We start from the raw sequence: 21,644 nt of genomic DNA on the forward strand, positions 1-21,644 counted from the left end.
GCGTCTTAGTTCCTCTGACTCCAAATCAACTAATAGGTGAACAGAAACAGTACAAAACAACTCCCGGGGTTACAGCAGGGAATGGACACACAGTGTAACCAAGTCTGGGCTGGCTAGTCTGACTGCGAAACTCAGCTGCGGTGAGTGAGATCCCCGAGCGGCGGGCGATTTCCCGAGCAGCCGCAGCTGTGGCGGTCCGAGCTAATCCCTCCCTCCTTCCGGGGCTGGCTGAGAGACTCGGAGAGACAAGCTTCCCAGCCAAGGCGGCCGGCGCCACACTTTTGCGGGCAGCTTCGAGTCCGCGACTACAAGTCTCGGATCAGAGGGCTATCCAAAGTCTGGGCTGGCAAGTCTGATTGCGAGACTTGGCTACGGCGAGACCCCCGAGCGGCCGCAGCTGCGGCGGTCCGAGCTAATCCCTCCCTCCTTCCCGGGCCGGCTGAGAGTATCGGAGAAGTAAGTTCCCCAAGCCGAGGCAGGCGGCGCCCTTCTTTTGAGGGCGGCTTCGAGTCTCGGCGTTAAGTCCGTGGCTACGAGTCCCGGATCAGAGGGCTATCCAAAGTCTGGGCTGGCTAGACTGACTGCGAGACTTGGCTGCAGTGAGACCCCCGAGCGGCGTGCAATCTCCCGATCAGCGGCAGCTGCGGTGGTCCGAGCTACTCCCTCCCCCCTTTCCGGGCCGGCTGAGAGTATTGGAGAAGCAAGTTTCCCAAGCCGAGGCAGGTGGCACCCCTCTTTAGCGGGCGGCTTCGAGTCTCTGCTTCGAGTCCGCGGATACGAGTCTCAGATAGGAGGGCTATCCAAGCCGCGGAAGCCCCCCCCCCACGGGAGGCTTCCTGGTCCGGTGGGGAATCCCCCAGGCCCGCTGCGGCCTGCAACCAGCCACAGGGTCCCCTCAAGCCACGGCAGCTGACGCCCCCACCACGCGCGGCCCCTGAACCAACGGAGAGATTTGGATCCGAAAGCCCCAGGCCACGGAGATCGGTGACTGGGGGAGGCCCATTCCAAACACTTGAGACAAACGTGTGCCACGTGCGCCACGTACTGGGCAAGATAAGAAAAACAGATCCCAGAGATTTCACAGAAAAATCTTACAACCTTGCTGGGTCCAACACCCAGAGAAATCTGAATAAATGCCCAGACGCCAGCAGCAGAAGGTAACTGTCCACGCTCAAAAGATTGAGAATATGGCCCAGTCAAAGGAACAAACCAATAGCTCAAATGAGACACAAGAGCTGAGACAACTAATCCTGAATATACGAACAGAAATGGAAAACCTCTTCAAAAATGAAATCGATAAATTGAGGGAGGACATGAAGAGGACATGGGCTGAACATAAAGAAGAAATAGAAAAACTGAAAAAACAAATCGCAGAACTTATGGAAGTGAAGGATAAAGTAGCAAACATAGAAAAAATAATGGATAGTTACAATGATAGATTTAAAGAGACAGAAGATAGAATTAGTGATTTGGAGGATGGAACATCTGAATTCCAAAAAGAAACAGAAACTATAGGGAAAAGAATGGAAAAATTTGAACAGGGTATCAGGGAACTCAAGGACAATATGAACCGCACAAATATATGTGTTGTGGGTGTCCCAGAAGGAGAAGAGAAGGGAAAAGGAGGAGAAAAACTAATGGAAGAAATTTTCACTGAAAATTTCCCAACTCTTATGAAAGACCTAAAGTTACAGATCCAAGAAGTGCAGCGCACCCCAAAGAGATTAGAACCAAATAGGCGTTCTCCAAGACACTTACTAGTTAGAATGTCAGAGGTCAATGAGAAAGAGAGGATCTTGAAAGCAGCAAGAGAAAAACAATCCATCACATATAAGGGAAACCCAATAAGACTATGTGTAGATTTCTCAGCAGAAACCATGGAAGCTAGAAGACAGTGGGATGATATATTTAAAATACTAAAAGAGAAAAACTGCCAACCAAGACTCCTATATCCAGCAAAATTATCCTTCAAAAATGAGGGAGAAATTAAAACATTCTCAGACAAAAAGTCACTGAAAGAATTCGTGACCAAGAGACCAGCTCTGCAAGAAATACTAAAGGGAGCATTAGAGTCAGATACAAAAAGACAGAAGAGAGAGATATGGAAAAGAGTGTAGAAAGAAGGAAAATCAGATATGATATATATAATACAAAAGGCAAAATGTTAGAGGAAAATATTATCCAAACAGTAATAACACTAAATGTCAGTGGACTGAATTCCCCAATCAAAAGACATAGATTGGCAGAATGGATTAAAAAACAGGATCCTTCTATATGTTGTCTACAGGAAACACATCTTAGACACAAAGATAAACATAGGTTGAAAGTGAAAGGTTGGGAAAAGATATTTCATGCAAATAACAACCAGAAAAGAGCAGGAGTGGCTATACTAATATCCAACAAATTAGACTTCAAATGTAAAGCAGTTAAAAGAGACAAAGAAGGACACTATATACTAATAAAAGGAACAATTAAACAAGAAGACATAACAATCATAAATATTTACGCACCGAACCAGAATGCCCCAAAATACGTGAGGAATACACTGCAAACACTGAAAAGGGAAATAGACTCATATACTATAATAGTTGGAGACTTCAACTCACCACTCTCATCAAGGGACAGAACATCTAGACAGAAGATCAACAAAGAAATAGAGAATCTGAATATTACTATAAATGAACTAGACTTAATAGACATTTATAGGACATTACATCCCACAACAGCAGGATACACCTTTTTCTCAAGTGCTCATGGATCATTCTCAAAAATAGACCATATGCTGGGTCACAAAGCAAGTCTTAACAAATTTAAAAAGATTGAAATCTTACACAACACTTTCTCGGACCATAAAGGAATGATGTTGGAAATCAATAATAGGCAGAGTGCCAGAAAATTCACAAATACGTGGAGGCTCAACAACACACTCCTAAACAACGAGTGGGTCAAAGAAGAAATTGCTAGAGAAATTAGCAAATACCTCGAGGCGAATGAAAATGAAAACACAACATATCAAAACTTATGGGACGCAGCAAAGGCAGTGCTAAGAGGGAAATTTATTGCTCTAAATGCCTATATCAGAAAAGAAGAAAAGGCAAAAATTCAGGAATTAACTATCCATTTGGAAGAACTGGAGAAAGAACAGCAAGCTAACCCCAAAGCAAGCAAAAGGAAAGAAATAACAAAGATTAGAGCACAAATAAATGAAATTGAAAACATGAAAACAATAGAGAAAATCAATAAGGCCAGAAGTTGGTTCTATGAGAAAATCAATAAGATTGATGGGCCCTTAGCAAGATTGACAAAAAGAAGAAGAGAGAGGATGCAAATAAATAAGATCAGAAATGGAAGAGGAGACATAACTACTGACCTCACAGAAATAAAGGAGGTAATAACAGGATACTATGAACAACTTTACGCTAATAAATACAACAATTTAGAGGAAATGGACGGGTTCCTGGAAAGACATGAACAACCAACTTTGACTCAAGAAAAGATAGATGATCTCAACAAACCAATCACAAGTAAAGAAATCGAAGCAGTCATTCAAAAGCTTCCTAAAAAGAAAAGTCCAGGACCAGACGGCTTCACATGTGAATTCTATCAAACATTCCAGAAAGAATTAGTACCAACTCTCCTCAAACTCTTCAAAAAAATCGAAGTGGAGGGAAAACTACCTAACTCATTCTATGAAGCCAACATTACCCTCATACCAAAACCAGGCAAAGATATTACAAGAAAAGAAAACTACAGGCCGATCTCTCTAATGAATATTGATGCAAAAATCCTCAATAAAATTCTAGCAAATCGTATCCAACAACACATTAAAAGAATTATTCATCATGACCAAGTAGGATTCATCCCAGGTATGCAAGGATGGTTCAACATAAGAAAATCAATTAATGTAATACACCATATCAACAAATTAAAGCAGAAAAATCACATGATCATCTCAATTGATGCAGAGAAGGCATTTGACAAGATTCAACATCCTTTCCTGTTGAAAACACTTCAAAGGATAGGAATACAAGGGAACTTCCTTAAAATGATAGAGGGAATATATGAAAAACCCACAGTTAATATCATCCTTAATGGGGAAAAATTGAAAACGTTCCCCCTAAGATCAGGAACAAGACAAGGATGTCCACTATCACCACTATTATTCAACATTGTGTTGGCGGTTCTAGCCAGAGCAATTAGACAAGAAAAAGAAATACAAGGCATCAAAATTGGAAAGGAAGAAGTAAAACTATCACTGTTTGCAGACGATATGATACTATACGTCGAAAACCCGGAAAAATCCACAACAAAACTACTAGAGCTAATAAATGAGTACAGCAAAGTAGCAGGTTACAAGATCAACATTCAAAAATCTGTAGCATTTCTATACACTAGCAATGAACAAGCGGAGGGGGAAATCAAGAAACGAATCCCATTTACAATTGCAACTAAAAGAATAAAATACCTAGGAATAAATTTAACTAAAGAGACAAAAGACCTATACAAAGAAAACTACAAAAAACTGCTAAAAGAAATCACAGAAGACCTAAACAGATGGAAGGGCATACCGTGTTCATGGATTGGAAGACTAAATATAGTTAAGATGTCAATCCTACCTAAATTGATTTACAGATTCAATGCAATACCAATCAAAATCCCAACAACTTATTTTTCAGAAATAGAAAAACCAATAAGCAAATTTATCTGGAAGGGCAGGGTGCCCCGAATTGCTAAAAACATCTTGAGGAAAAAAAACGAAGCTGGAGGTCTTGCGCTGCCAGACTTTAAGGCATATTATGAAGCCACAGTGGTCAAAACAGCATGGTATTGGCATAAAGATAGATATATCGACCAATGGAATCGAATAGAGTGCTCAGATATAGACCCTCTCATCTATGGTCATTTGATCTTTGATAAGGGAGTCAAGCCAACTCACCTGGGACAGAACAGTCTCTTCAATAAATGGTGCCTAGAGAACTGGATATCCATATGCAAAAGAATGAAAGAAGACCCATATCTCACACCCTATACAAAAGTTAACTCAAAATGGATCAAAGATCTAAACATTAGGTCTAAGACCATAGAACAGTTAGAGGAAAATGTAGGGAGATATCTTATGAATCTTACAATTGGAGGCGGTTTTATGGACCTTACACCTAAAGCAAGAGCACTGAAGAAGGAAATAAATAAATGGGAACTCCTTAAAATTAAACACTTTTGTGCATCAAAGAACTTCATCAAGAAAGTAGAAAGACAGCCTACACAATGGGAATCAATATTTGGAAACGACATATCAGATAAAGGTCTAGTATCCAGAATTTATAATGAGATTGTTCAACTCAACAACAAAAAGATAGCCAACCCAATTACAAAATGGGAAAAAGACTTGTATAGACACCTCTCAGAGGAGGAAATACAAATGGCCAAAAGACACATGAAGAGATGCTCAATGTCCCTGGCCATTAGAGAAATGCAAATCAAAACCACAATGAGATATCATCTCACACCCACCAGAATGGCCATTATCAACAAAACAGAAAATGACAAGTGCTGGAGAGGATGCGGAGAAAGAGGCACACTTATCCACTGTTGGTGGGAATGTCAAATGATGCAACCACTATGGAAAGCAGTTTGGCGGTTTCTCAAAAAGCTGAATATAGAATTGCCATACGATCCAGCAATACCATTGCTGGGAATCTACTCAAAGGAATTAAGGGCAAAAACTCAAACAGACATTTGCACACCAATGTTTATAGCAGCGTTATTTACAATTGCAAAGAGATGGAAACAGCCAAAATGTCCATCAACAGACGAGTGGCTAAACAAACTGTGGTATATACGTACGATGGAATATTATGCAGCGTTAAGACAGGATAAACTTATGAAGCATGTAATAACATGGATGGACCTAGAAAACATTATGCTGAGTGAGTCTAGCCAAAAGCTAAAAGACAAATACTGTATGGTCCCAATGTTGTGAATCGACATTTGAGAATAAACTTGGAATATGTCACTGGTAACAGAGTTCAGCAGGAGTTAGAAACAGGGTAAGATAATGGGTAATCGGAGCTGATGGAATACAGACGGTGCAATAGGACTAGATACAAAAACTCAAAAATGGACAGTACAATAATAACTAATTGTAAAGTAATCATGTTAAAATACTGAACGAAGCTGCATCCGAGCTATAGGTTTTTGTTTTGTTTTGTTTTGTTTGTTTTGTTCTTATTATTATTACTTTTATTTTTTCTCTATATTAACATTCTATATCTTTTTCTGTTATAATGCTAGTTCTTCTAAACCGATGCAAATGTACTAAGAAACGATGATCATGCATCTATGTGATGATGTTAAGAATTACTGATTGCATATGTAGAATGGTATGACGTCTAAAAAAAAAAAAAAAAAAATGGTCAGCACAATACTGCCTAATTGTAATGTAATTATCTTGGAACGCTGAATGAAGCTGCATCTGATCTATAGTTTTTTTGTTTGTTTGTTTTGTTTATTTTTCTCTTATATATTTTTGTACTTTTTATTTTTATTTGTGTTTTCTCTCTGTGTTATCACTTTATTTCTTTTTCTGTTGTAGTGCTATTTCTTTCTCTAAATCGATGCATATGTACTGAGAAATGATGACCATACACCTATGTGATGATATTAAGAATTACTGATTGCATATGTAGAATGGATTGATTTCTATTGTTGTGTTAGTTAATTTTTTTAATTAATAAAAAAAAAATGAGTACAAGGCAATCCCATGGCTGAAGATAGAAAGGAATCTCCAGGCACAGGGAAATTCTGGAGCAAACCCAATGAAATACAAGAAATCACGGCATATTCAGGGAACTGCACATTGCTCAATTGCATGAAGGCCATTTGGAGAGTGAATTGTGGAGAGAGTGATGTAGTGGGAATTCATGAGAATAAGTAGATAGAAATAGGAGAGAAGTGATGGAACACACAGAAGTGAGTAAGACCTCTTTGATGGATGGATAAATGAATGAATGGATTTCTGAATGAATGGATGAGAATGCCATGTTATGAAATTTGAACTTAATCCTGAAGGTTACTTACAGATATGAAGGTCTTTTTTGGAAGAGTAACATGGAAATAATTGCATTTTAGGAACATCACTTTGGTAGATGTGTAGCAGGCTGGATGGGTTGAAACTTGTGGAGAAGAGCAAAAGTTCATGTGAGAAAAAATGTCATAAACAGTTATAGCAGTGAGAATGAGAAGGATGGGCTGACAGGTGTGGAAGAGAAAAATAAAAAATTCACCACACATGTTTGCAGTACTAGATTTCACATCCTGCCAAAACTGCTTATTGGTATACATCCTCAGGAACTAAGATATCCCCAGGAATCTCTTGGGATGGTAACCCCAAAATTAGATGAGGTGGTATAATTTATAACCTCCACACCAGGAAGAGTTGAATTAGGGATCAAAATGACGAAACAACGAAAATCTATAAGAATGTTTTGGAAACATATTTTGTAAAAAAGTCTGTGCACATTAGATATTTTAGTTTTAAGAGAATTTTCTCTCTAAGATTAATTTTGTAATTCCAATATAAAAAGTGTAAATGATAGTTGTTTAGACTTGTGATTTTAAATTGAAATTTTATGAGGCTTATAAATACTGGAACATTTCAGAGAATTTTAGTTTAATTTACCAGAGTAATAAGAATTGCTTAAGTACTTAAGAAGATTTTCTCTATTAGTCAAATGAAGTACTTTTAAAAGAAATCTAATAAAATAAATATGTAAATATAGCTTACAATGTTCAAAGAAATTTAAACAACTTATTAAAACAAACTTAAAAGTGATGAAAATTGCCATGCTCGTAAATATGATAATTAAATTTACAAATTAAATTTGTAGGTTGAACTAAATATATAATATTAATTTGTAGAAGATGTAGCCTCTGAATATTATTTCCAGGTCCCCAAGTCATCCATAAGGACATAAAAAATCACATTGAAGGGTGACTGCTGGTCTTGCACAGTGGGATATAGGAAAAAGGGCAATTATGGAGTTAAATGATGAAATGCCTGTGGGATATGCAGATGGGCATTATAAGTAGACACTTTGAGAGCTGGATTTTATTCTGAGGATTTATTCTTTTAAAAATATACACTGAGTGCCTGTCAAATTCCATAGACAATGGCAGTATGGTAGTGAAAATAGATATGATCTGTATCTACTATTGGAGAAGACAAATAATAAACATGAAAAAAGCAAATACTGATAAGGGCAATGGAAAGAGTTAAAATAGCATGAAATGATAGAGAGTGAATAGAGGCTATTTTAGATTGGGTGGACAGGAAGGGTCTCTCTAAAAGAGCAAAATTTTGATTATCGAGAAGGAGTCAGTCTTCCCACAGTGAAAGGAAAAGGCATTCTATTCAAAGAGAAGGGCTAGTGCAAAGGGCCTGTGCAGAAAGAAGTTCAGTGAGTTGGAGGAAGAGAAAACAATTGTCTGGGCATGGGACAGGAATGGGATGGGAGAGGAAGTCAAATCGTTTGCAATGTTATAAGACAAGGTAAGGAGTTTGGATTTTATTCTGTGGTAAGAAACTTTTTTGAGAGTTTTGGGCAGAGGAGAAACATTTGATTTCAGTTTTTCACAAAACCACTGTATAAAGAATACATGGTAGACAGGGCAAAAGTGGAAGCAGTAAGACCTGTTACGTGGCATTGAAATTGTCCCACTGAGAGATGACAGTGGCGGTGACAAGGCTGGTGGTACTGAAAAGGTGGAGATGCAGATGGATTCACAATATACTTGATAGGTTGAAGCAACAGAACTTGATGATTGGGGTAGGGAAGTGATGGGAAAGGAAAAGAGAGGAAGCAAGAATAACTTTTGATTTTTATGCGGGTATAGATGAATAATGGTGATTTTGTACTGACATGAGAAAGACAAGGGGAGAACTATATTGAAGAACTGGGAGTGTAAAAATCAACAGCTCAATTTTGTCCTGATTGATTGAGGTATTTACTAGACTTTAATTGGAAATGTCCTATGTGATGGTTAGGTTCTGGTGACTACTTGGCCAGGTGATAGTGCCCAGTTGTCTGGTCAGGAAAGCACTGTCCTAACGGTTACTACAAGGATGTTTCATGGCTGGTTCATAAGCCAGAAGGCTGGTGTATTAAACCATAAATCAGCTGATTGAAGCTGTGGCTGATTACATCTACAATCAAATAAGGGTGTGTCTCATACAAATGAGGGGATCCAATCGCTTGAAGACTCTTAAGGGAGAAGAATTTTCACTTCTTCAGCCAGCCAGACTTTTCTGTGAAGTTTATCAAGTCCTTTCATCAGAGTTGCCAGCCTTGTGGCCTGCCCTACAGATTTTGGGCTTTTGCATCCCATGGTTGTGTGAGACACCTTTATAAATCTCATGTTTACAGATATCTCCTATTAGTTCTGTTTATGTAGTGAACCCTAATTCATCCTAGAAGATGGTTGGAAATACAATTCTAGAATTCAGGGAAGTGTTTAGGGCTACAGAATTAGGGTTATTAACATACACTATATATACCTAAATGTAATATAGTATGTTTTCTTCCTAAAAAGTTGTCCCTCAGGATATGTTGGTTTCCTTTATCCTTCTCTATCTGTTAAGAATGATCTTCTCTTTAGTTTTCCTTTAAAAATACAGTATCTCTATGATATTGTTTGCTAATATAGCAGGGGAGTCAGTGCGTACAATGATGCCTATTTCTAGGCTCAGCTCATCAATGAAATATAAATTAAGGTCACCGCAATCTTGCACTCTTATTATATAGTATCAAGATGCTGAGGAGTAAAGAATTTTCTAGAAATATTACAAAGTAAGTGCCTTTGTAGAATGAAAGTTAAGTCAATGACAAATGCCAGAAAAAAAAATCCTATTCTATCATTTATGCTTTATTATTTGAGATATAAAGTGCTATGCTAACATATTTACTTGAACTTCACCCAATATGTTATTACTTATTAATGGATACCTTAATACTTAATACATTCTTCTTAATGGTGCATTTTCAATTGGAAGTGGGCTTTCTGCCAAAATGTAAGGTGATGGACTAAATTATTTGATTCAAAATCAGAACGTTCTCACTTCTATTCTATTTCAACAAGAATTAAGACATCAGAGACTTCCTGCTGAAAGTTAACTCCTGAGTCAAAAAATATCATTTAGGGAGGACTGTGGGAAGATGGAAGATGAGGAAGCTATAGCAATCAGTTCTTCTAGCAAAACAACTATTAAACAGGCAGGAACCATCTGAATCAACTATTTCAAATCTCCAGAGTCCAGTGGAATAAGGTACAGCATTGAGGGACAAGTGTGAGGAAGAAACTGATAAACTACAGTAAATACCAGCAAATTTCACTCTCTGGGCAGCAGCTTTCAGCACCCGTCCACCAAACTCATGGCAGGCAGCAGAGAAGTACTGGTGCAGATTGTTGCTGCCAGAGAGGGACATAAAGACCTGTTCTCCAAGATTCAGGGATGTGTGCTCTGATCACTGTTCGCTGCTTCTAATTAGCTACTTCAAATCACTGGGGGCCTGGCTGTGAGGGTAGCTCCACTTCAGACAAAGGGGGTGAATGGGACTTAAAGACAGTAAATATCCTCAGATTTGTGGAGCACAGTTGAAGAGTGCCTTTACCTGGGCAGGTGCTGAGTTAAGAAAGTACAGTCTGGGGGAGCTATGGAAAATGCTTCTGGGGTCCTTCCTGGCCTCTTCCTCAGCCCCACCCTAGGGCAGTTTGGAGCTGGCCTGTGCCCATTTGTGGGTCTCTGGCCTTGTTCTCTGGAAAAGACTGACTAGGGAAAGTCCTCTCAGGCAGGCCCCTGAACCCAGAATTTGTCTTCCAAGCAAAAGCAGCTTGAGACAGCGAAAGCAGAGTAAGAAACAATTGAAGAGGATGGACTGGGGCAGAGGCCTACTATCTTTAAGTCCTACAGTGGAACATCCAAGAGAGGGATTAGTTCTGTTTTCTGGGGAGAAGGGGGGCACTCAAATTCTTATAAACAGGGTACCTCCTTAGGCCACTCACAAGCACGAACCCAGAACAAAGACACAGGGCCAGAGAACACAAGGGGAGACACTGCACTTGGTATTCACCTTAGGCTGACCTTCTTCATAGGAGAACTGAACTGAGGAAACAAGCACCAGTCAATACTGAGGCAATTTGCAAAGACTATGAAAGCTGTTTTTTTTAACTTAGATTTGCTTGGTTTTGTAAGCTCCTGATACTAGAGAAAATCTCTGTCTTATCACTAGCTGGATACAAACTCAAGAAATAGACATTTTATGGAATAAATCCCAGTGTATAACATACAACAAAGGATTACAAGACAAACAAACAAACAGGAAATGATGGTCCATCCAAAGGAACAGGATAAAAATACCAAAGAATTTTTAAAAATGATCTTCAATATATTCAAGAAAATGAAGGAAAATACAGAGAAGGAACTAAAGGATGTCAAGAAAACAATGAAAGGACAAAGTAAGAATTTCAAAAGAGAAATCTTAAAAAGGAGCCAAACAAAACAATTGGAGAAGAAGACCAAATAACTGAAATGAAAGATTCTCAGGAGGGTTTCAACAGCAGAATGGAGCTGGGAGAAGAATCATTGAACTTGAAGACAAGAATTGAAATGAGTCAAGATGAGATGTAGAAAGAAAAAAAAATTACCAAAATATATACAGATAGCTTAAGAGGCGTGTAGGACAAACTTGAAGCATATTGATACATATATTATGGGAGTCCCAGAAGGACAAAGAGAGAAAGGGACAGAAGAAATAGTCAAAGAAAAACTGACAGAAAATGTCCTTAACACAGTGAAAGATGTAAATATGTACATCCAAGAAGCCCAGAGAACACCAAACAGGATAAACTTGAAAAGAAATATGCACTGTCACATACTGGTCAAGCTGTTGAAAGTAAAGGATAAGGAAAGAGTTCTGAAAGTTGCAAGAAAAAGTAACAATTTATGTACAAAGAAGTACCACTTAAATTGAGTGCTGATTTCACATCAGAAACCTTGGAGGCAAGAAGGTAAGGGCTTGTGAAAAGAAAACAATTACCACCCACAAATTTCATATCCGGCAAGACTTTCTTTCCAAAATGAAGGAGAGATTAAAATATTCCCAGACAGCCTTAATGTGGGCATTTTTATAGTCTTGCCTTCATTCAGACATTTTTATGGCCTTAGAACAGTAAACTTGCAACTTCATAAATTCCCTTTTTAAAAGCAAAAAAAAAAGATATTCCCAGACAAACAAAAGTGGAGGTTGTTCATTACCACTAGACCTGCTATTGAAGTCAATTTGGTATCAAATCACATATGATTTTTATATATTTAGGATTGAAAATTTTAACCACAAAAGATATATGAAAAACATATTCAGAAAGAAACAAGAAGGGAATAAATATGATACAATACAAATAAATATGAAAGTAGGCATTAATGTAAGAATTGAGGAGAAAAAGGTATGAGACTTACAGACTAAATATCAAAATGACAAAAGAAAGTCCTGCAGTGTCTGTAGTTACTTCAAATGTAAATGGATTACACCTCCCAGTCAAAAGGGAGAGACTGGTAGAAGGGATTAAAAAAGGAAAAAGCATGACTAAACTGCATGCTGTTTATAAGAGACTCACCTTAAATTCAAAGACATAAGTAGGTTGAAAGTGAAAGGATAGAAAAATATATACACCATGCAAGCAGTAATCAAAAGGAAGGAGGGGTAGCTATACTAATATTAGATAAAATAAACTTAAATAAAAAACTGTTGTGAGGGATAAAGACAGTCATTATGCACTGATAAAGGGGTCAATTCAACAAGAAGATGTAACAATTATAAATGTGCACCTAACACCAGACCCCAAAATATATGAAGCAAATATTGACAGAATAGAAGGGAGAAATTGACAGTTCTACATTAATAGTAGGAGACTTTAGTAGCCCACTTTTGATAATGGATAGAATATCCAAACAGAAGGTCAAAAAGGAAATAGAAAACTTGAACAGTACTCTAAATCATCTTGACCTAACAGATGTATATAAAACACTTCACCCAACAGCCTCAGAATACATATTCTTTTCTAGAACACCTGGATCATTCCCAAAACAGACCATATTTGATGTCAAAAAACAAGTCTCAACAAATTCAAAAGCATTGAAACCATATAATATATCTTCCCCAACCACAAAGGAATGAAGCTAGAATGGTTTCTATTAAAAATGAAAAATTGAAAGTATTGAAGGATGTGGAGAAATAGGAAGGCTCATTCATTGTTGCTGAGAATGTGAAATGGTGCAGCCACTGTGGAAAACAGTTTGGCAGACCCTCATAAAGTTCAGTATAGAAGAAGTACTTGTGCTGGTTTGAAAGCATTATTTACCCCAGAAATATCATGTTTTGATCCTGATTCAACCTTGTGGAGGCAGCAATTTTCTTTAATCCTGATTCAATAATGTATGTTGGAAACTTTGATTAGATTATCTCCACAGAAATGTGATGCACCCAATTGTGGGTATAACTGTTTTGATTAGATGGAGATGTGACTCCACCCATTCCAGGTGGATCTTGATTAGTTTACTAGAGTCTTTAAAAGGGAAAATATTTGGAGAAGTGACAGAAATGACAGAACCTACAGAAACTTCAGAGCAGAGCTGACACAGATGCTGACGCTTGGAGAACAGAAACATGGATGATTGAAGATGCTTGGAATCCATCAGACGTTGCCATGTACCTTTCCATGAAATGTTAAGCAAGCCAGAATCTGGAGAGAGCCAAGGGAAGTTAAGAGATGAAAGCTAGCTCCATTGAAACAATGAGAGGAACAACCACAAGAACAGACTGCAAGCAATGGAGCCCAGGAGCAAGGGACCAGCAGATGCCAGCCACATGACTACCCAGCAGACAGAGGTGTTCTTGACCCATTGGCCTTCCTTAAATTAAGGTATCTTTCCCTGGGTGCCTTAGTTTGGACATTTTTGTAGACTTAGACCATAAACTTATAAATTCCTAACTTTCCTTTATAAAAACCATTTCAGTTCTGATACGTCACATTCTGGCAGCTTGAAAACTAACACAGAACTAAAGGACCCAGAAATCCCACCTCTATATATATACCCAAAACAATTGAAAGCTGGGACTCAAACAGATATTTGCATACCAGTACCAGTGTTTACAATGACATTATTCACAATTGCCAAAAGATGGAAACAATCCAAGTCTCCACCAACTGATGAATGGATAAAAAAATTTTGTATATATACACAATGAAATACTATCCAGCCCTACAAAACAATGAAGTCTGGGTGGGCCACCGTGGCTCAGCAGCAAGAATGCTTGCCTGCCATGCCAGAAGACCCAGGTTTGATTCCCAGTGCCTGCCCATGTAAAAAAAAAAGAAAGAAAAAAAAAACAATGAAGTCCTAATACATGTGACAACATGGAGGAAACTTGAAGACATTATGTTGAGTGAAATAAGTCAGGCACAAAAGGATAAATATTGTAGGAGCTTACTGATATGAAGTAATTAAAATAAGCAAACTCATAGAGTCAGAATCTAGAATATAGTTTACCAGAGGATGGGGTAAATGTAGGGAACAGAGAGTTAGTGCTTCTATTTGGGCTAATGGAATACTTTGGTAATGAATGGTGTTAATGATAGCACATTATGAATGTAATTAACAACGCAGTATTTGAATGTGGTTAAAAAGGGATGTTTTATATTGTATATATGTTACTAATATAAAATTTAAAAATTAAAAAAAAATTTCCATAGGACTGTACAACACAGTGAACCCTAAGGTAAACTATGGACTATAGTTCATGGTACAATTATGAAAATGTGTTTTTATATTTATAAGAATATTGAGGCCTAGATTGTAAGCTCTCATTGCAGTCACATTTGGTCCAGAGCTATTGATTTTATTTCTAGATTCTGAGATGCTGTGCCAAATATGTATAACCTGATATATTCTTGGAATTTTGGCCACCTATGTGACACCTAAGACTCAGAGTTGGAGTTATGTAGCTCTGAAAGTCAGTTTTGCTACAAACAACAAATATTAAAAAAAAAAAAAACAGAGTAAGATGGTGGCTTAGTAAGGTACGTGCATCTTAGTTCCTCCTCCAAAGCAACTACTAGGTGAACTGAAACAGTGCAGAACAGCTCCCGGGGCCACGACAGGGAATGGACACACAGCGTACCCCAGTCTGGACTGGCTAGTCTGACTGCGAGACTTGGCTGCGGTGAGATCCCCGAGCGGCACACGATTTCCCGAGCAGCGGCAGCTGTGGTGGCCGGAGCTCCTCCCCCTCCTTCCCGGGCTGGCTGAGAGTCTCGGAGAGGCAATTTTCCGAAGCCAAGGCGGCCGGTGCCCCTCTTTTGCGGGCAGCATCCTGGTCCGGCTATGAGTCTCGGATCAGAGGGCTACCCAAGCCGCGGTGACCCTCCCCCGCTGGTGGCTTCCTGGTCCGGTGGGGAATTCCACAGGCCGCGGCAGCCGGTGACTGATGCCCCTCCCCCGCGGGCGACTTCCTGGTCCGGTGGCAAATTCCCCGGGCCCGCTGCGGCCGGCGACCAGTCACAGGGTCCCCTCAAGCCGCAGCGGCTGACACCCCCACCACGCACGGCCCCCCGAACCAACGGAGAGAATTGGATCGGAAATCCCCAGGCCGCGGAGATCGGTGACCAGGGGGATCCCTTCCAAACACGTGAGACAAATGTGTGCCACGAGCGCCACCTACTGGGCAGGATAAGAAAAACAGAACCCAGAGATTTCACAGAAAAATCTTTCAACCTTGTTGGGTCCGACACCCAGGGAAATCTGACTAAATGCCCAGATGCCAGCAGCAGAAGACAACGGTCCACGCTCAGAACATTGAGAATATGGCCCAGTCAAAGGAACAAACCAATAGTTCAAATGAGATACAAGAGCTGAGACAACTAATGCTGAATATACGAACAGAAATGGGAAACCTCTTCAAAAATGAAATCGATAAATTGAGGGAGGACATGAAGAACACATGGGCTGAACATAAAGAAGAAATAGAAAAACTGAAAAAACAAACCACAGAACTTATGGAAGTGAAGGATAAAGTAGAAAAGATGGAAAAAACAATGGATACCTACAATGATAGATTTAAAGACACAGAAGATAGAATTAGTGATATGGAGAATGGAACATCTGAATTCCAAAAAGAAACAGAAACTATAGGGAAAAGAATGGAAAAATTTGAACAGGGTATCAGGGAACTCAAGGACAATATGAACCACACAAATATACGTGTTGTGGGTGTCCCAGAAGGAGAAGAGAAGGGAAAAGGAGGAGAAAAACTAATGGAAGAAATTATCACTGAAAATTTCCCAACTCTTATGAAAGACCTAAAATTACAAATCCAAGAAGTGCAGCGCACCCCAAAGAGATTAGACCCAAATAGGCGTTCTCCAAGACACTTACTAGTTAGAATGTCAGAGGTCAAAGAGAAAGAGAGGATCTTGAAAGCAGCAAGAGAAAAACAATCCATCACATACAAGGGAAACTCAATAAGACTATGTGTAGATTTCTCAGCAGAAACCATGGAAGCTAGAAGACAGTGGGATGATATATTTAAATTACTAAAAGAGAAAAACTGCCAACCAAGACTCCTATATCCAGCAAAATTATCCTTCAAAAATGAGGGAGAAATTAAAACATTCTCAGACAAAAAGTCACTGAGAGAATTTGTGACCAAGAGACCAGCTCTGCAAGAAATACTAAAGGGAGCATTAGAGTCAGATACAAAAAGACAGAAGAGAGAGGTATGGAGAAGAGTGTAGAAAGAAGGAAAATCAGATATGATATATATAATACAAAAGGCAAAATGGTAGAGGAAAATATTATTCAAACAGTAATAACACTAAATGTCAATGGACTGAATTCCCCAATCAAAAGACATAGATTGGCAGAATGGATTAAAAAACAGGATCCTTCTATATGTTGTCTACAGGAAACACATCTTAGACCCAAAGATAAACATAGGTTGAAAGTGAAAGGTTGGGAAAAGATATTTCATGCAAATAACAACCAGAAAAGAGCAGGAGTGGCTATACTAATATCCAACAAATTAGATTTCAAATGTAAAACAGTTAAAAGAGACAAAGAAGGACACTATATACTAATAAAAGGAACAATTAAACAAGAAGACATAACAATCATAAATATTTACGCACAGAACCAGAATGCCCCAAAATACGTGAGGAATACACTGCAAACACTGAAAAGGGAAATAGACTCATATACCATAATAGTTGGAGACTTCAATTCCCCACTCTCATCAATGGACAGAACATCTAGACAGAGGATCAATAAAGAAATAGAGAATCTGAATATTACTATAAATGAGCTAGATTTAACAGACATTTATAGGACATTATATTCCACAACAGCAGGATACACCTTTTTCTCAAGTGCTCATGGATCATTCTCAAAGATAGACCATATGCTGGGTCACAAAGCAAGTCTTAACAAATTTAAAAAGATTGAAATCATACACAACACTTTCTTGGATCATAAAGGAATGAAGTTGGAAATCAATAATAGGCAGAGTGCCAGAAAATTCACAAACACGTGGAGGCTCAACAACACACTCCTAAACAACGAGTGGGTCAAAGAAGAAATTGCTAGAGAAATTAGCAAATACCTTGAGGCGAATGAAAATGAAAATACAACATATCAAAACTTATGGGACGCAGCAAAGGCAGTGCTAAGAGGGAAATTTATTGCCCTAAATGCCTATATCAGAAAAGAAGAAAAGGCAAAAATGCAGGAATTAACTGTCCACTTGGAAGAACTGGAGAAAGAACAGCAAACTAATCCCAAAGCAAGCAAAAGGAAAGAAATAACAAAGATTAGAGCACAAATAAATGAAATTGAAAACATGAAAACAATAGAGAAAATCAATAAGGCCAGAAGTTGGTTCTATGAGAAAATCAATAAGATTGATGGGCCCTTAGCAAGATTGACAAAAAGAAGAAGAGAGAGGATGCAAATAAATAAGATCAGAAATGGAAGAGGAGACATAACTACTGACCTCACAGAAATAAAGGAGGTAATAACAGGATACTATGAACAACTTTATGCTAATAAATACAACAATTTAGAGGAAATGGACGGGTTCCTGGAAAGACATGAACAACCAACTTTGACTCAAGAAGACATAGATGACCTCAACAAACCAATCACAAGTAAATAAATTGAATTAGTCATTCAAAAGCTTCCTAAAAAGAAAAGTCCAGGACCAGACAGCTTCACATCTGAATTCTATCAAACATTCCAGAAAGAATTAGTACCAACTCTCCTCAAACTCTTCAAAAAAATCGAAGCGGAGGGAAAACTACCTAATTCATTCTATGAAGCCAACATCACCCTCATATCAAAACCAGGGAAAGATATTACAAAAAAAGAAAACTACAGACCAATCTCTCTAATGAATATAGATGCAAAAATCCTCAATAAAATTCTAGCAAATCATATCCAACAACACATTAAAAGAATTATACATCATGACCAAGTAGGATTCATCCCAGGTATGCCAGGATGGTTCAACATAAGAAAATCAATTAATGTAATATACCATATCAACAAATCAAAGCAGAAAAATCACATGATCATCTCAATTGATGCAGAAAAGGCATTTGACAAGATTCAATATCCTTTCCTGTTGAAAACACTTCAAAAGATAGGAATACAAGGGAACTTCCTTAAAATGATAGAGGGAATATATGAAAAACCCACAGCTAATATCATCCTCAATGGGGAAAAATTGAAAACTTTCCCCCTAAGATCAGGAACAAGACAAGGATGTCCACTATCATCACTATTATTCAACATTGTGTTGGAGGTTCTAGCCAGAGCAATTAGACAAGAAAAGGAAATACAAGGCATCAAAATTGGAAAGGAAGAAGTAAAACTATCACTGTTTGCAGACGATATGATACTATACGTCGAAAACCCGGAAAAATCCACAACAAAACTACTAGAGCTAATAAATGAGTACAGCAAAGTAGCAGGTTACAAGATCAACATTCAAAAATCTGTAGCATTTCTATATACTAGCAATGAACAAGCGGAGGGGGAAGTCAAGAAACGAATCCCATTTACAATTGCAACTAAAAGAATAAAATACCTAGGAATAAATTTAACTAAAGAGACAAAAAACCTATATAAAGAAAACTACAAAAAACTGCTAAAAGAAATCACAGAAGACCTAAATAGATGGAAGGGCATACCGTGTTCATGGATTGGAAGACTAAATATAGTTAAGATGTCAATCCTACCTAAATTGATTTACAGATTCAATGCAATACCAATCAAAATCCCAACAACTTACTTTTGAGAAATAGAAAAACCAATAAGCAAATTTATCTGGAAGGGCAGGGTGCCCCGAATTGCTAAAAACATCTTGAGGAAAAAAAACGAAGCTGGAGGTCTTGCACTGCCTGACTTTAAGGCATATTATGAAGCCACAGTGGTCAAAACAGCATGGTATTGGCATAAAGATAGATATATCGACCAATGGAATCGAATAGAGTGCTCAGATATAGACCCTCTCATCTATGGACATTTGATCTTTGATAAGGCAGTCAAGCCAACACACCTGGGACAGAACAGTCTCTTCAATAAATGGTGCCTAGAGAACTGGATATCCATATGCGAAAGAACGAAAGAAGACCCATATCTCACACCCTACACAAAAGTTAACTCAAAATGGATCAAAGATCTAAACATTAGGTCTAAGACCATAAAACAGTTAGAGGAAAATGTAGGGAGATATCTTATGAATCTTACAATTGGAGGTGGTTTTATGGACCTTAAACCTAAAGCAAGAGCACTGAAGAAGGAAATAAATAAATGGGAACTCCTCAAAATTAAACACTTTTGTGCATCAAAGAATTTCATCAAGAAAGTAGAAAGACAGCCTACACAATGGGAAACAATATTTGATAACGACCTATCAGATAAAGGTCTAGTATCCAGAATTTATAATGAGATTGTTCAACTCAACAACAAAAAGACAGCCAACCCAATTACAAAATGGGAAAAAGACTTGAATAGACACCTCTCAGAGGAGGAAATACAAATGGCCAAAAGGCACATGAAGAGATGCTCAATGTCCCTGGCCATTAGAGAAATGCAAATCAAAACCACAATGAGATATCATCTCACACCCACCAGTATGGCCATTATCAACAAAACAGAAAATGACAAGTGCTGGAGAGGATGCGGAGAAAGAGGCACACTTATCCACTGTTGGTGGGAATGTCAAATGATGCAACCACTGTGGAAGGCAGTTTGGCGGTTTCTCAAAAAGCTGAATATAGAATTGCCATACGACCCAGCAATACCATTGCTAGGTATCTACTCAAAGGACTTAAGGGCAAAGACACAAACGGACATTTGCACACCAATGTTTATAGCAGCGTTATTTACAATTGCAAAGAGATGGAAACAGCCAAAATGTCCATCAACAGACGAGTGGCTAAACAAACTGTGGTATATACATACGATGGAATATTATGCAGCTTTAAGATAGGATAAACTTATGAAGCATGTAATAACATGGATGGACCTAGAGAACATTATGCTGAGTGAGTCTAGCCAAAAACTAAAAGACAAATACTGTATGGTCCCAATGTTGTGAATCGACATTTGAGGGTAAACTTGGAATATGTCACTGGTAACAGAGTTCAGCAGGAGTTAGAAACAGGGTAAGATAATGGGTAATTGGAGCTGATGGGATACAGACTGTGCAACAGGACTAGATACAAAAACTCAAAAATGGACAGCACAATAATTCCTAATTGTTAAGTAATCATGTTAAAACACTGAATGAAACTGTATCCGAGCTATAGGTTTTTGTTTTGTTTTGTTTTGTTCTTACTATTATTACTTTTATTTTTTTTCTCTATATTAACATTTTATATCTTTTTCGGTTGTGTTGCTAGTTCTTCTAAACCGATGCAAATGTACTAAGAAACAATGATCATGCATCTATGTGATGATGTTAAGAATTACTGATTGCATATGTAGAATGGTATGATTTCTAAATGTTGGGTTAATTTCTTTTTTTCCGTTAATTAATAAAAAAAAAAACGAAATAGAGATCAGGCTTCAATTAGAGATAAGAATGAAGCTGGTCAGGTCAGGACTAAGGTGAATCAGAATACAGGGGTAAAAATGACATTGTATTTTAGAACTTCAACTACTATATGAGACCAAAGGAAGAGAGGTTTATTTTGCCCAAAATCTAAAATTTTTGTAGCACATAATCTAACTTACCCAGTCTGGATGGCTGATTTAAACAACTCAAACACATAGAGCCTAGAATGGGAATGAGGACTTATAATTCTGTATAGCTTAATATAATACCTGGATACCTCCTAGAGATTAAGCAGATAATCACAAAGTATTGACAATGTCCCTTGAGGGATGGGAGAAAAATATGGAACTATGAAACTTTTCCACTGGGAAAACTCCTTGTCAAAATATCAGGGACAAACCAAATCAACAGGCCAAGCCCTTGATCTTGAGGCTTGCTCTTATGAAGCTTATGTAGGTAGCAGAGAAGCTTAGCTTA

The sequence above is a fragment of the Tamandua tetradactyla genome, chromosome 22 (assembly GCF_023851605.1).
Source record: "Tamandua tetradactyla isolate mTamTet1 chromosome 22, mTamTet1.pri, whole genome shotgun sequence".
NCBI lineage: Eukaryota > Metazoa > Chordata > Mammalia > Pilosa > Myrmecophagidae > Tamandua > Tamandua tetradactyla.